Source organism: Physeter macrocephalus, chromosome 11 (assembly GCF_002837175.3).
Source record: "Physeter macrocephalus isolate SW-GA chromosome 11, ASM283717v5, whole genome shotgun sequence".
NCBI lineage: Eukaryota > Metazoa > Chordata > Mammalia > Artiodactyla > Physeteridae > Physeter > Physeter macrocephalus.
Genome location: NC_041224.1, coordinates 35,257,155 through 35,274,941, shown reverse-complemented (window position 1 = coordinate 35,274,941; position 17,787 = coordinate 35,257,155). Strand labels below are relative to the sequence as shown.

The 17,787-nt window shown below is 45.2% G+C and overlaps 1 protein-coding gene and 1 pseudogene across 4 annotated transcripts in view; one reads left to right on the top strand and one right to left on the bottom strand.

Moving 5' to 3' along the window:
- Window positions 1-17,787, bottom strand: part of DIP2C (disco interacting protein 2 homolog C) — a 340,053-nt gene that overhangs the window by 173,805 nt on the left and 148,461 nt on the right. The gene's annotated exons all lie outside the window — the stretch shown is intronic.
- On the top strand, window positions 7,340-7,440 carry LOC112066487 (uncharacterized; annotated as a pseudogene).

Below are 17,787 nucleotides of genomic sequence, written 5' to 3'. Positions count from 1 at the left end.
GCCCGCGTACCGCAAAAAAAAAGCAACAGACACCTGTGCAGGGTTTGAACCAACGGTTACTCTTCAGTGTGGCCCGTAATCCTCACCCTTCACTGTGCCTGAGACACCCTCCAAGTGGAAGTCATTAACTATAACCAAGAGGGAATGAGCAGAAAGATGACACCATCCCCAGTGTTCAGCATTCATGCAAGTATTTACACTAGTAAAATATTCACCACAGGAAAACAAACAAAACCCACCCACGTTCACTCATGGTGGCTGGCAGATTCGTTTTCATGACAGTTTTAAGTATTTCATTAAGTAAAAGGATCTAGCTGGAACCTTCAAGAAAAACAAACTTTTATGCAAAGAGACAGGCATTTGCAAACACTAATGGTGAAGACAGGACTTCACACCCCGGCTACCCATTGTGGAGGCTACAGGATGCAGACGATCCCTGCTCATACAGTTGAGTGTTTGAAAAGCTTCCAAGCTCAACGATATAAAGACTCTCTGATGCCAGCTGAACTTAAACCATGAATTTCCAATCAGAAAACAGGAAAATGAACCAGCTCCCAGTGACACCTCCTCTTGTCCATATATGGGCAGGAACAGCATGAATGTCAGCCACATCAGAGTTAGAAAAGGTCCCACTTATCTCACTGGCTCTGAGGGATGTCTATTCGATCCCACCATGGACACCTGCTCACACTGACAAACTACACCGTTTCCTTACGCTTTATTCTACTCAGACATTCCGACCAGGAGGGAGTGTCCCCCTCACCACTGCTACGCACAAAATCTGAGTTTCCATTGATGTGCTTGGAGTGTTTAAGCAGCAGACCTGCAGCTCAGTTCAGGAAGCCGAGCTGGTCAAGTGTTTCCCACTTGCTGGCACCCAACGGTCGTGAGAGCATCAGCCCTGTTCTCAGCATCTTTCTATCTCTGTCCACTGAATCTTCACAGCCTGCCTCCGGGGCAGCTGTTGCCAAGAGAGTTCTCAAGCTGGGAGGGCTGAGCTCAGACCACCCGGAGCAGCTATCCCGGTCCTTCCAGACCATGGCTTCTTCCAGGGAGAGGCTCCAGGGATTAGCCCAGAGGTGTCTGCTTCCCCCTCATTCTTAAGGGTCCCAGACTCCAACTCTCATGGGCACTGCTACTGCTTTCCCGCCAGCATTTTCTTTTCTTGTCTTCATTGCTCCCAACCACGCACATTCCAGGCCCTGGTGGCCCGGTGGCTCCCACTCCAGCAGCCTGTGTGTGGTTAGGACTCCCACATATCGAATGCCAACGCTCACGTATACTATCATCTATTCCCCTGGATCTGATAATCAGGAGTCTGAGTATTGGAATTAGGAGACTATGCTTGCTTAGTATTGTGGAAGTGAAAGATAAGATTCTAAGTGCCTACAGCGACCTCATTTCTGTACCTAAGCAAACACAGTGGTGGCAAACGGCAAAAGGGGTTTTTAATGTCTTCTTTCTATACAAAATGAATGCAATTTAATTTCTTCATGTCCACATTTTCAACATTTCTCACCTGGCAAGCATGCACATACTAATTTCCAAAGAAATAAGCTGTTCTGTAATTTTAACATTTAGCATTATCACTATTAAGCGAGAATTATCCCAAAAGAGACAAGATAATCTTGTTCTCACATTCACAAATTGATAGTTACATAGTTCAATAACAATTTAATGGAAAGGAAACATTTCATTTTAGGTTTCTGATCTAAAAAAAAAATGAACAGAATTCTGGCAAAGAGATAAACATTAATTACATAACTATGCAAAATGCCTCAGAAAAAGTTAACAAATAATGTAAAATAGTTATTTAAAATGTTATAAATGCAGCTGAGTTTTAATAGTGATTTGTCCATAGTTAAAAGTGTCACAAAAACCTTTTAAAATTTTGATACTGAAAGAATAACTCTTCCAGCTTGCATTTTGTATCCATTCATGGTTAACACTTCGAGTAATTTTTAGCTGATATTTTTAACATATGCATAGTTATTAATCAGTTGAAGTATATTCCTTTCTACTCCAAGACTGATTTTCATACTTATGCTGATTTTTAGTATGTGAAGGCAGCTTTAAAAGATGTCAGGATATCTAAAAATAAGAATTTAGCCCTCAAAAAAGCTGTAAGCACCCCTGCAGGGATCGCACAGCAATCGTTTCTCATCTGATTTCAGTATATACATAAAGGTTCACTCCCTTCTTTACACACAATGGTAAACATTCACCATCAACACAAGCTCCTGGATCTGCTAATGGTGGACTAAGACAAAACTAATGGCCCCACAGTAGGGTTCAGCTGTAAAAGCTACGACATTAAGAACCTGTTTATGCTCAAAACTAGATTCCTTTGATTTGGGTTGGGGGGATACATTGTAGGGAATCCCTCACCCAGTGGAATAGCTTGTACTCATAAGGTCCACAGGAAACGGGGTGTTTATCCTAAATGCTGGTGGAGCTTCCCACCCACCCCACGCCCTACTCGCCACTGTTATGGAACAACAGTGTGAGAAGGTACGTGAGGGTGACGGTGAGGGGGGGGTTCCCCAGCCCCACTGGTGATGTCAGGATTCGACCACAAACATAAGAGGGGTTAGAGAAAGTCTTCCAAGTTTAATAACCTTCCTATAGACCCTCTTTCTTTGGAAATCAGTGAATACACATTATTTTGCCCATTTTAGTGACAACCACACATGGAGGAATTTTTAAACATCGGACTATTTCCTGTGTGTGAAAGTGCCAGATGAATCACTCAGTAGCTGTCCCTTGTCTCTACTTAGAATCGGCACACATTACTAACCATGCTTCGGCTCAAAGTCCTTCCTCTTCAAGGAGCACAGAGTATCAGGTGGCAAGCGGGCTGTCACCCTCACCCCACACCTGTAGATTGGGAAAAGCCAACCCAAGAAATAGGACGTGAATTCTTGGTCACTCTGCTTGTCACATCCTGCCAGATACATCAGCGCACCCTGGCTTTCCAGTTAAACAGCAACACAAGCTTATCGATGTACCTGTTCTTTAAAAATCAGAAGCAAATTCAGATTTGAAGTTAATATGAATGATACTATACTAACTCAGTATCTCAAGATAAGAGAAACAGAAGCAGCAGAAGCAACAGACACACCAGAGAAGGGCAGTTCCTCCAAGAGGCAGCAACTATGGCTTTAGGGGTTTTCTTGGCAACTTATACAAAAAAAGGAACCCTGGGCCACTGACTACTTGAGGTCGATGGGAAGTATATCCACTGGTGCACGGAAACAACCTTTCCTGGAATGACCCCCAGCAGCGAGCACCATGGGTCCTTGAGTAAGCAGGTGTACAAGTCATCACCCTATGCATAATACAAAACCACACTTAACCCCCACATTACAGAAGTCTGAGGATGACATGGAGTCAGCCTAGACTCACACAGGACCCCCTGAGGGTACTGCAGGGTGATGTGGCATCAAGCCTTTCCTGACAAGCTTGCTTTGCAGGTGATCTGCACTGAGCCCAGAATCCTTCATCCGTCCCACTCTGCCTGGTGCCCACGCAGGGACACAAGGCTCAACAGGGACCCAACTCCCAGGTCCAAGGCCATCACCAACTTGAAAGAGCTGTCTAGACTCTTTCCAGAGATGGCTGTTGGATATAACAACTCACCCGTGCCAGAGCTTTTTCCTCACCTTGTGGGTTTTAAGAAAGGAATGCAGAAACTCAGGTCTGGTGGGATGAACACCTGTGGATGCCTGACTCCATGGAAACATTCTAATGCTGGACTCTGCCGCCCCACCCAGTCCACGCGGCCTCCACGCTGCAGCTTGGCGCTAAAGCCCCTTCCCACCCCTATCCCTACGGCGCACAAGTCCCCACCTTGCCAAGCCCATTCTCTTTCCCTGGAACACCTCCCCCTCCCTCTCTGAGTACCTACTGTATTCATCAAATCTAATCCAAGGCAAATTACATTACCTACCATCAAGGTAAAAATATGCTAATTAAACTAGGCTGCTCCTTCCATTGTAAAGTGCATCCCCATTTCAGAGACGGTGAATGAAAAACAAACAAAAGGAAGAGGGGTTGAGAGGAGTCACAGATCTGTGGATTTTTTCTCCCCTGAAGCTTCCTCCCACCACACGAACCTGCCCACACTTGTCACACCTGGTCTGAGAGCTCCCTGAGGACAGGGCACTGGCATCTGCTCTCACCACAGCGCCCAAGGACTTGTACAATATGAGTTTCTTGTTGGTGATGATGACAAAAGGAATTCCTCATTATACTCAGATCATGAGAGGAAAAAAACAAGCAGACAAAAAGCAAACTGTGAACGACTTCTAATGAATTTTTGAAAGATCAGACTGGACGCCGTTCATCATTTTCCATCAGAGTTGGAACAAAATCAATACTCCAAGCAAACGTGTCAGTAGCAGAGAGATGGTCCCTTTCTTTTACAAACACGCCTATGTTACACTGAATTTATCTCAAGGCACCCATTTGTGCTGCTATAAAATGTCACTTGTTGATATCAGCAGCAAGCCAGAGAGGGTCAGGCAACACTTAGGTGCCATTTAAGAGTCAGAGGAAATCTGGGAGCCTCTTCAGTGCAATTCTATTGGAAAGAAATATATGTCAGTGAAATCCTACACCTATTCTTCCACTTCCACGTGAAGTTCACACTTCAAACAACACAGAGAGACTGCCAGAGCTTCACTGAGCATGGCTGGCCAGGTGGGTGGGGTTTGAGGGAATTTTACGGATAAAGGAAACATTAATATCCACCTTCCCCTCTAACTTAGGAGAAGCACCGGCTCCGGAATTAGGCTCCCCCTCGGAACCATGTGTGGTCTTATAATGGGCTGCAGCACTGGGACAGGCTCAGGGCCCTAATTGAGCAGGAAACGATGGTTCTCCAATCAGCTCCAGCTCCGAGTGCCCAAGAACGCTGCCCAGCTGAGACGGGAGAAGTGACTAAGGAACTAACACTGTTCTATCCAGGCAGCACTTTCCCTTCGACACTAAAGCCAGTGCAGACTCGTAGCAGCACAGCCCTCTGCTCCTAAACGAGCATGCGGGTCTGCAGCACTGATTTCATGGCACTTCCTCTGTCCACAAGAAGCTCTGTCGCCTCGAGAACTGAGTTTGGTGGAAAACTAAACCTAAACGTCCAGTAAGTTGGGAATGTACCAATGGGGCAACTGTCACTGCCTCATGGGACAGGGGAGGCAGGAGAGGCCCCCAGAGCTGGTGTGACGAAAGTTCCTGCACGGTGCAATAACAGGTCTCTTCCCCTCGGACAACAATCCCAGCAGTCCATTCCTCATCTCCTCTGACTCTCTAAGTAAACAGTTTTACTGTTAGGAGGAAGTGAGAAGGATTGTTTTACATTAACCCGCTCCAAGCATGTCTAAAGACCACTTCACTATTTAACCCACTTCAACAGTATGGGAATTCCTACGTCAGATCTGCAAGCCTGGGTTCTGCATATGGAACTAGCATGAACTTTTCAAGCTGCCCATCCAGTACCCACTTCTGTTTGCTGACAACAGGCCGATTTTTCTTTGATATCCATCCTCCCCCTGCAGCCCCTGCCATGGTGGTTGGCTCAAGTAGCCCAGGCCTGAGCTAACCAGCGCCTGACGTTCTCCTGGCCATAGCATCTGGGCCGGTCCTCAGGCTGGCACTCAGCCTCCCCACTGCTGTCCCTGGGTTCTGAGGGGGCCCACAGAGGATGATGTTCCCGGACTGCTATTGTGCGGTGGCCACAGGGAGCACACTGTGGACAAGGCCGTGCATGGGAGGCCAACTGGAGCAAGAGCCCAGGCTGGACCGAAGCCAATAAGTAGGCAAAGCATAAGCCTGTCCCACTTCTGAACTTTCCAGGCTCACAAACCCACTCACTCAGTCACCAATTCGTCCAGCGGGGCCTCCATTCCTGCGGGAAGACGTGACAGACAGATAAGCTGCTGTGACCACATTCCCACCACAGGTCCCAGAGGAGGTGCCATTTAGGCAGGATGGTGGCACAGCCTCTCTCAGGGCCCAATCCATCACCTTCATCATCAACACTGGGCTGAAATCTAACCCTCCCACCAACAAGACTGTGAGTTGAGTACGGGGAGGACAGACACAGTCTCTTACTGTCTGTAACACTCCTTCCCCGTGTGCATCCAGTTACAAATGCACCATGTGGTTAGAAGTCATGCTCCTGCTTCTGATGCTGCAGAGGGAAGGGGTCGATGCTGACACCAGGGAAACCGACATACAGATGTGCAAATGCTGAGGGTGACAAGGTACTTTAAACAGCTGCTTCTTCCACAAAAACCTTGATCTAGTCTTGGCGGTAACAGAGAAAACATGAAGCTTAACTCAGAGAAAAACGATGCTTTTCCCCACAATGCAAGCTCATGAATAACCAAGGACATGCTCACCGCTTCCTGGTACAATTCACTTTACTTACACCCTGAAAAATATCTGAATTAATGAATAGTACTAAAACAAAAAAGTCATGCAACAAAATTTAGAAGGCTGTGTCAAATTTCAGTAGATCCAACGATTTTGAACCAAGATTGCTAATTAATAAGCTAAGATAGTGGACAGTTTTTATATAGATCAGGGAGCATCACTAACTGGGGTGATGCTGGAAATTCCACTGTGAAATTTAAAACAGGGACATACTGAAAAAATTATCAGAAGCAAAAGTGAAACATCAAATGTAATTTTTAAGTAATGGTAATACAGAGCTTAAACCAGCCATAATGTGCATTATATATTTTAAAGACGTGTATGTATATGCAGAGACATATTAGAGATTAATTTAGGATGGGGAAGAAAAAAGAAAGTCAGAAATGAATTTTAAATGACTTCGGCATTACTCAAAAGAAGTATTTCCATATCCACAGCGGCTTTCTGAGTAAGAACGCTTACATAAAGATGCATATCCCAACTATAAACAATTTGGGTATCTATGGGAAGAGACAGTGTCTCTCTCCGGGAAATACATGAATTCTTTCAACCTAACTGGACTATGAGGCCCATGGGCCTTCCTGATGTCCATCACATCATTTTCTCTGCTCTCCACCACTTGGCCCTGCACATTTCCTGGCACCCTCCCTCCATGCTCAAAGCCTGGGGCTATCAACACCCCAAAACTTTGTTATCTTTCTGTTCTGCTGTCATCAACTATTAGCCACAGAACTTTCACTTCTGCGCAAATAAGTAGAAAACTGGAAAATTACAAAACCTTTTAGCTTTTTAAAATTTTGCCTTTTCAGATAATATAGATGATCTGAAAACATAAAAGATCTTAAGCACTGACTGTACTTCCAAGGTTTGTTAATATACTGCCTACATCTGTGTATTAAAGTGAGTGCTCACTTCAGCAGCACATATACTAAAACTGGAACGATACAGAGATTAGTGTGGCCCCTCAAGGATGACACTCAAATTCGTGAAGCGTTCCGTATTTTTAAAGACAAATACCATAAAGTATTACTTATATGTGGAATCTAAATATGGCACAAATGAACCTACGTACAAAACAGAAACAGACTCACAGACATAGAGAACACACTTGTGGTTGTTAAGGGTGAGGGGGGAGAGGGATGAACTGGGAGTTTGAGGTTGGTAGATGCAAACTATTACATTTAGAATGAATAAACAACAAGGTCCTACTGTATAGCACAGGAAACTATCTTCAGCATCCTGTGATAAGCCAGGAAAAGAATATAAAAAAAGAATGTGTATAACTGAGTCACTTTGCCGTACAGCAGAGATTGGCACAGCATTGTAAATCAAATATACATCAATAAAATAAATAAATAAAATTTAAAAAAAAATAAAGTGCGTTGTCTGATATATGTCATTTAATCAGTAAATATCCATAGGGCATAAACTGTTGGCTACATTTAGTTGTGATAACGTTTTAAGTGAAAAGCTTTAAATTCAGTGAATTTAGATACCCCTCAAAATTTAAGCCTTCTGACACCTGTTAATTGAGAATGCTACACCTGAATATTACAAAATCAAGAAAAGTGTTTAAATCGTGGAGCTCTAAAGATTTCTACACATGCACTGTGTTTATGTACTAATACATAAACGTTCGAACTTCAGCATTTTCACAAATTTTTGAGCCCAAATTCCTTGATTTTCACAACTACAGGTGAATAAACATCTACGTAAGTGTAAAGTTAAAGCACTGGCTCTTTAAAGCCACTGAGTCTGACTCCAGGCAGCGCAAAGTGAGGTTTACTTACCTACAGACAAACCTAATTAGTGTACCAGTGGTGACACTGCACTCATGAGTCCCACAATCTCACATTTAAGCAAAGATGCTGAACATGAGGATTCTTTATCATGATTCTGCTTTAGGGGCAAGACTGTACATAACAGCCTTTGGTTTCTGACTCTCTATGTCAAAGACAGCTCTATGAAGCAGCTGTGCTGCTTCTGGTGCCAAAGAATGGATCAGCTCATTAAACTAAAGAAAAACAGGTTAAAAACATAACCCTGCAAACCCTGAGCAAAACCATCCCAGGTCTAATTCCATCTGTGCTACTCTGGATGCATTCCCGGTCACAATGCTGGAGTCACTACCCGTAAGATGAGAAGTCTGAGCAAGGTGATCTCTGCATCCTGCCAGTTCTGGAGTTAATCACTGATTCTGTGATTAACTTCTCAGTGAATTAGCTAGTGTCACAGTTACGTTTGAGTAATTTGGCTATATGTATATTAACAGGGAAATCCTGGACACACAACACCACAGGCCACTTCCCTCACACAGCCTTTACTATTATCTTTTTTTTTCTTTTAAATTAGCTTTATTTTTAGAGAGTTTTAGGTTCACAGGAAAATCGAGAGGAAGGTACAGAGATTCCCCATGTATCCCCTGCCCCCATACATGCACAGACTGCCCCACCATCAACATCCTCCACTATCAAGATCCCCCACCAGATGGGACATTTGTTAGAACTGCTGAACTTACAGGGACACATCATCATCACCCAGAGTCCACAGTTGACATTAGGGTTCACTCTTGGTCTTGGACATTCTGCGCATTTAGGGTTCCTCCATGTCTCTTCATGGCTTGATAGCTCTTTTTTTAGCTGAATAATATTCTACTGTCTGGATGGACCACAGTTTATTCACCTACTGAAGGACAAAACTTTTTGACAATTATGAATAAAGCTGCTGTGAGCATCCGTGTGCAAGGTTTTTTTGTGGACATAAGTTTTCAACTCCTTTGGGTAAATACCAAGGAACGTGGTTGCTGGATCATATGGTAAGAGTACGTTTAGTTTTGTAAGAAACCACCAAACTGGCTGTACCATTCTGCATTCCTACCAGCAGTGACTGAGAGTTCTGGTTGCTCCACACCCTTACCAGCATTGGTGTTGTCAGTGTTCCAGATTTTGGCCATGCTAATAGGTGTGTAGTGATATCTCATTGATTTAATTTGCATTTTCCTGATGACACACGATGTGGAGCATCTTTTCATAAGCATATTTGCCATCTGTATCTTCTTTGGTGAGGTGTCTTTTCAGATCTCCTGTCCATTTTTTATTTGGATTGTTTGTTTTCTTACTGAGTTTAAAGAGTTCATTGTGTATTTTGGATAACAGCCCTTTGTCAGGCATCTTTTGCAAATATTCTCTCCCACCTGTAGTTTGCCTTCTCCTTCCCTTGATGCTATGTTTTTAATTACACAGAATATGGACTTCCCAGTTCACCTCAATTTTCACCACTTCCTACTGTTGTTGACCTCCCTCCCCAGGCCTCTTCTGACCCTGCTTCTCTAGTTTTCTTGATTTTCAACATATAACAACGTTCTACTGAAGGGAACAAAAGGCAGAAGGGCTTGCAGACTCGGGGCAGGAGGCACACATCACACTGGGAAACCCCTCAAATCACACGCCAAGCAAAGTACCTCCCAAAGTCTGAGCAAGGAGCAGGAGACCATGTCCCAGGATGGGAGCTCCCTTGGTTACCAGCCAAGTAAGTAACCTGAAACTCAAAACCCCACCAAATGGGGTAAACAACTTTCACTGCCAAAGGCTTTCAATGAAGAAATGAAAGGGCGGGCTTCCCTGGTGGCACAGTGGTTAAGAATCCACCTGCCAATGCAGGGGACACGGGTTCGAACCCTGGTCCGGGAAGATCCCACACGCCGTGGAGCAACTAAGCCCATGAGCCACAACTACTGAGCCTGCACTCCAGAGCCCACGAGCCACAACTCCTGAAGCCCATGCGCCTAGAGCCCGTGCTCTGCAACAAGAGAAGCCACCACAGTGAGAAGCCCGCGCACCGCAACGAAGAGTAGCCCCGGCTCACCACAACTAGAGAAAGCCCGCGCCCAGCAACAAACACCCAATGCAGCCATAAATAAATAAATAAAATAAATACGTTTAACAAAAAAGAAACTAAAGGGCAATGCCTTGAATGAGAAAACAGTAATTGCTTCGAATTGTTTGCATGGTTGCAGTGTTTTTTTGTACCTTATGTAAGGAACCTGAGAGCACACACCACGACTTCTGAGTCCGGACCTAAAAATTCCAGCTCAGGGAAGCCTAACAATTTCAGGAATCTGAGGAGTAGGGCCAACGGGATCCCGCAGGAGCTTGAGGACAAGCACTGACCATGTGGTCAGTGTCAGTCAGCTAGGGTGTGGCCTGGGGCTGGCCACGTCTCCTCTCCTCTGCTCTCCTGGGTCTCACCCAGAAGTGCGACACCCCCACCCCCAGCCCCAGGACTTAATTTCCATGCTGAGACTCCTGAAGGAGGAGCCTTTACTACCCCAGGGAGGCTGGAGCGCAGATCCTCCTGGGACCCATTTGGTGCTATACTGAGCAACCAAGTGTTTCCAGAAATGGCTGTAGACAAACTTCAGTTTCCAAAAACTGAAATGTGCTGTGTAAAACCAAGAATGTGGAAGGAGACAATTCAAGACATTCCCTGCTCAGATTTTAAAGAATAGTTGAAAAGTCAAGTATGAGGAGATAGGAAAATCTTTTAATTACCCTCATGGTCATAACTAAAATCACTGTAATAGACATATCTCCAATCAGAAGTATAAATTTTTAAAAATGTATAACACAGGAAATAAACCATAAAAAAGTAAACTTTCAAATCTGACAGTCACACTAATCTCACTGACAAAAGAGGTCTCTGAAGCAGATTATTATCCTCCAATTCTATATGGAGATTAAAATTAAGTCCTAGCAAACAAGGTTCTCTGAAGTGCCAGCATTTATTTTTAAAATAAAGGACACACTGTCACTCTGAATTTCTATTTTAAATGATCACTTTTACTTAGAAATTGTACAACTTGCTAACCTGACATTCAACATTACTAGAAGCTAATTAATTCAAGCACTAGTGAGTTTATTTTAATGGAAACACTGATTAGGAAAAAACTGCTTTAGGGACCTTCAACGTTTTAAAGCATAGTATTGTCTATTTTCCTCTACTCAGGAGTAGAGGGTTGTGTACAGATGTGTTCAAAGCAATCTGGACGGTGTACACATAGAGCTTAAGACAGAGTTGCACTTCCAAAGTCAGAAAGTCAAGGATGAATCCAGGATATTGTGAATAAGGTCACTCTGCACTAATGTATATTGAAAATATTTCATATATCTGTAATTTGGATGGAATATCCTCATGAAAGACAACCAAGTCTAAAATACAGAAAAGCATTCTTAATGAGCCACGGTCCTTAAAACCAGAGTAATATTTCAGTGATAAGTCATTTCATACCAAATTTAAAACACCCATTTGAACGAGTTTTGTCATATTTTCATATTACATTTCAGAATTTCTAAAGCTCCTAAAGTCTCAAATTGAAATAGAGTCTGACTTCGACAATCTCCACATCACAAACATGTGTATCAAAAGCGATTGAGAGGGCTTCCCTGGTGGTGGCGCAGTGGTTGAGAGCCCGCCTGCCGATGCAGGGGACACGGGTTCGTGCCCCGGTCCGGGAAGATCCCACATGCCGCGGAGTGGCTAGGCCCGTGAGCCATGGCCGCTGAGCCTGTGCGTCCGGAGCCTGTGCTCCGCAACGGGAGAGGCCACGACAGTGAGAGGCCCGCGTACCGCAAAAAAAAAAAAAAAAAAGCGATTGAGAATGCACTTTTTGATGGAAATCTTTACAAAAGGAGACAAAATACCTTGGGGAATACAAAGGCTGATTCAACCTACAACAGAACGAAGACAAGCGCATTCTGGTGGACTATGGTTGAGCTACTAATCACTGAACAGGAAGAGGAATACAAACAGGGAGAAGTCTTTCCAAATAAAAGAAGATGAGCTGACAGAAGGAGACTGACCATTGTGAAGGGGACCGTGGCTGCTTATGAGCCTTCAGAAGCATCTTCACCTGTAAATGAGAATGGACACCTATCCTGCCTACCTACGAGCGGTAAATAACAGCAGGATAGACAGTGAAAATGCTTTGTAAGTAAAAAAAAAAAAAAAAAGAAGGAACTTTTAGCACCTACTACAAGCTGAGCTGTTTACATATTTAATCCTCACAACTACCTGATGTCAGGCATTTAGATGAGGGATCCAGGCTCAAGGTTGACATGACTTGTCTGGATGAACCCACACCCTGACCCGTCAGGGCTGGGTCCAGGAATGTGCATTCCCAAGAAGCTGCGGGTGAGCTGCTGCCAGGGCACAGCTGCACTCACGTCACCTGCTGTGGCCAGGGGGAGACCACCCCTGCTCCACACCCTCGTTTCTGAGGCCTGGGCTCTGATTCTCCTCACCTGCCACCAACAACTGTCTTCACTGAACTTACAAACAGAAGGAAAGGAGAAGGACAGAGAGCGGACTGCAGAGCGTACAAAAGTATGCAAGAGAAAGACTTCACCTGAACTAGGATCAAATGGGGTTTGAGTCATCGAGTACAGAGAGAACACACACTGTGCACCAGTCTTCTTTTAGGAAAGGAGGTGAACCAGCAGCCCCGACCCGTCGCATCAACCCTAAGCAGTCTTGTTTCTACTTAGAAAGCAGGTTGCAGGGATGGAGGCTGTGCAACTGTTTTTACGCTACATACGTAATCCCGGTGTTTATACTTACACCGCCGTGAAGTGACTGCTTCCTTCCTTCAACTGTGCCTCCGCGCAATGCCCAGGACCAACATATGACAGCTGGAGTCTAATATCTGTACTTGTCCATCATAGTCCCACCCTACCCACTAAAAAATTAAAAAGCCTTGGGGTTTAATTCAAAATCAATTTTAATAAAATTAGGTTTACAACACTTTTAGAGATGAAAATATCTGTAGTTATTGCATAAAGACAGAGAGTAAAAATCCTGGTTTCCAGGGGTCAGAGGGAAGGAGGAATGGGGAGTTAGTGTTTAATGGACAGAGTTTCAGTTTTACAAGAGGAAATGAGCTAAGGGGATGGATGGTAGTGTTAGTTGCACAACAATGTGAATGTTTTTAATACCAGTGAACTCGACACTTAAAAATCGTTAAGACAGTAAATTTTAGGTTATATATGTTTCACCACAATAAAAAGGGGGGGGGGAATCCACTGTTCACATTAATTTTCTTTCACACACAATCCACTGTGGATTATACTGGGGGTTCAGGTGACACTCAGCTTTTTGCTGGGGATACACACTGTGCATTTACTGCACACCATCTGAACTGGGAGGTGGATACTGGTAACGTGTCACGGGGCCCCCTGCGGGGTGCAGGCTAGCTCTCTGCCGGTCCCCGTTCCACGTACCCAGCTTACACCCAGCCTCAGCCCTGTAGAGTCCCCTCCTGTCCATGAGCACATGCATCAACCCCACTCCCAGCTCACAGACCCAGAGAGGTAAGGCGACGTGGACACCTCAGGAGCTTGGTAAGCCCCACTATACTGACACTGTCCCACTCAGGGCAGCTGGGAAACGACTTCACTGCTGGTTTGGATCCCCTCACGCACAGGCTGTGCTCAGCTGTCCTCCTGTTCAAATGAACAGAAAGCCTACTTAAAACTCTGGAAACAGAAGCGAAAACACCGCGACAGCTCCCGGGGTGCAAACTTTCATACATGTCATACACACCTTAGCAAAGACTGGGAGGGAATGAGATGCATGGCCCTCAAACCTTCCAGGCAGACTGGGTCCTAAGCTCCATGGGAGCCAGGCCCACCAATTCAACCCACAAATGTGTATTTCTACAGGCCAGGAGCTCTTCTCCACTCATGCCGCTGCCTGTTTCACAGGCGGCCTGACTCCCCTCTCTCAACGGCACACCCCGGGCCTGCTGAGCATTCACGGAGCAGGTGTCTAAACGTAATGCTGCTTCATTAAAACTCCTCATTTCTGTTTATTTTTGGTTCCAATTACAGCACCTGAGAAAGTTTTTATCCTAGGAGACGGGGTAGTCATTAGGGGAGAAGATGAAGCCCTACTAGTACCTAGTTATCTCCACAAGTCGAGTCACTGCAAAGAGATCAGCAAGCTTGTCGCTCATGTGGCTCCTGTTTGCTTTATTTTTGTTTTTTGTCCTTAAAAGACACAAAAGCTGTTTCTCAACACCAAAGGCCTATTTTATTGTGTTTTACACTTGTGCTTAGGTATAAAGTAGCCGACTACCTACTCCAGAAGGGAAATTCCAGGAAAAGAGACAGAAGGAAGACAAACACTGATGAAAAGGGGACATGTGGACGGTGAGAGGAGCACCAGAGGCCACAACTGGATGCTTCAGTTATTTATTCATTAACTAGTCATGAAGCCTCAGGCATGGCACTTCACCTCTTAAGTTATATCTTTCAGGGGTTTTATGGCTATTATTTTAAGTGGATAAGTTCTCCTTGCTGGGGAGAGAAAAATCAGCTACAATTTTTTGCTAACGAGAAACTTCTTCATTACCAGTGCAAGGCCGGCAGGTTGGGCTGCACTAACCAGTTAGTCTTCCAAGACAAGAGTTACACTTTAGAACTGCCACACTCTACAAACACTGCCACCTGACAGGTTCTCACCTTGAGGAGCCCCTGTGGCCAAGGCTGGCGTATCTGCCAGGCCAAGCAATGCCTGACTTGCTAATGTGGATGGCATTTTATGCCATGGTGAAACTGCTCCTGCAATTAGAAAGGTAGTGTCACAGAGGCTTAAAAGGTGTTAGATATCAAGCGTAGCGTGAGGAGGACTGATTACGTTCCTCGGTTATTTGCTACTCAAGTCAAAATAGCTTTCTGCGGGACCTTCAAGATGGCGGAGGAGTAAGACGTGGAGATCACCTCCCTCCCCACAAATACATCAGAAATACATCTACATGTGGAACAACTCCTACAGAACACCTACTGAACGCTGGCAGAAGAGCGCAGATTTCCCAAAAAGGCGAGAAAATCCCCACGTACCTGGATAAGGCAAAAGAAAAAACAAAAAACAGAGACAAAAGAATAGGGACAGGACCTGCACCTCTGGGAGGAAGCTGCGAGGGAGGAAAAGTTTCCACACGCTAGGAAGCCCATTCACTGGTGGAGACGGGGTGGGAGGAAGCTTCAGAGCCACGAAGGAGAGCGCAGCAACAGGGGTGCAGAGAGCAAAGCGGAGAGATTCCCGCACAGAGGATCAGTGCCGACCAGCACTCACCAGCCTGAAAGGCTTGTCTGCTCACCCACCGGGGCGGGGGCTGGGAGCTGAGGCTCCCGCTTCGGAGATCAGACTCCAGGGAGAGGACTGGGGTTGGCTGCATGAACACAGCCTGAAGGGACTAGTGCACCACAGCTAGCAGGGAAGGAGTCCGGGAAAACGTCTGGACCTGCCTAAGAGGCAAGAGACCACTGTTTCGGGGTGCAAGAGGAGAGAAGATTCCTTCCCCGTCTGCCCACAGAAAGCAGAGCACCACCTAAACGAGCTCCAGAGACGGGCGCTAGCCACGGCTATCATCTTGGACACCAGAGACGGGAATGAAATGCTAACGCTGCTGCTGCAGCCACCAAGAATCCGAAGTACAAACACAGGTCACTATCCACACTCCCCCTGGGGAGCCTGTGCAGCCCACCAATGCCAGGGTCCCGTGATCCAGGGACAACTTCCCCAGGAGAACACACAGCGCGCCTCAGGCTCTTGCAACGCCATGCCGGCCTCTGCCGCCACAGGCTCCCCCCCGCATTCCAATTATAACTAACATATCCTTCCCTCCCCCTGGCCTGAATGAGCCAGAGCCCCCAATCAGCCGCTGCTTTAACCCCCTCCAGTCTGGGTGGGAACAGATGCCTGAGGTCACCTACACACAGAGGTGGGGCCAAAACCAAAGCTGAACCCCAGGAGCTGTGCAAACAAAGAAGAGAAAGGGAAATCTCTCCCAGCAGCCTCAGGAGCAGCGGATTAAACTCCCACAATCAACTTGATGTAACCTGCATCTGTGAAATACCTGAATAGACAACGAATCCTCCCGAAATTGAGGCGGTGGACTTTGGGAGCAACTGTAGACTTAGGGTTTGCTGTCTGCAACTGATTTGTTCCTGATTTTTATGTTTACCTTAGATTAGTTTTTAACGCTTGTTATCATTCGTGGATTTGTTTATTGGTTTGGTTGTTCTCTTTTTTATTATTATTTTTTAATTTTTTTATTTTAATAATTAAAATTTTTTTTATTTATTATTTTTTTTCTTTCTTTTTTTTCCTCCCTTTTCTTCTGGGCTGTGTGGCTGACAGGGTCTTGGTGCTCTGGCCTGGTGCCAGGGCTGAGCCTCTGAGGTGGGAGAGCCGAGTTCAGGACACTGGACGACCAGAGACCTCCTGGCCCCACGTAATGTCAATTGGCGAGAGCTATCCCAGAGATCTCCATCTCAACGCTAAGACCCAGCTCCACCCAACGGCCAGCAAGCTCCAATGCTGGACGTCCCATGCCAAACAACTAGCAAGAAAGGAACACAACCCCACCCATTAGAAGAGAGGCTGCCTAAAATCATACTAAGTTCCCAGACACCGCAAAACAAACCACCGGACGTGGCCCTGCCCACCAGAAAGACAAGATCCAGCCCCACCCACGAGAACACAGGCACCAGTCCCCTCCACCAGGAAGCCTACACAAGCCACCGAACCAACCTCACCCACTGGAGGCAGACACCAAAAACAATAGAACTATGAACATGCAGCCTACAAAAAGGATACCCCAAACACAGTAAGTTAAACAAAATGAGAAGACAGAGAAATATGAAGCAGATGAAGGAGCAAGGTAAAAACCCACCAGACCAAACAAATGAAGAGGAAATAGGCAGTCTACCTGAAAACGAAATCAGAGTAATCATCGTAAAGATGATCCAAAATCTTGGAAATAAAATGGAGAAAATACAAGAAACGTTTAACAAAGACGCAGAAGAACTAAAGAGCAAACAAACAATGATGAACAACACCATAAATGAAATTAAAAATTCTCTGGAAGGAATCAATGGCAGAATAACTGAGGCAGAAGAACGGATAAGTGACCTGGAAGATAAAATAGTGGAAATAACTACCGCAGAGCAGAATAAAGAAAAAAAGAATGAAAAGAATTGAGGACAAGCTCAGAGACCTCTGCGACAACATTAAACACACCAACATTCAAATTATAGGGGTGCCAGAAGAAGAAGAGAAAGGGACTGAGAAAATATTTGTAGAGATTACAGTTGAAAACTTCCCTAACATGGTAAAGGGAATAGTGATGAAAGGGAAAAAGCTACAACCAAGATTACTCTACCCAGCAAGGATCTCATTCAGATTCGACAGAGAAATTAAAACCTTTACAGACAAGCAAAAGTTAAGAGAATTCAGCACCACCAAACCAGCTTTACAACAAATGCTACAGGAACTTCTCTAGGCAGGAAACAC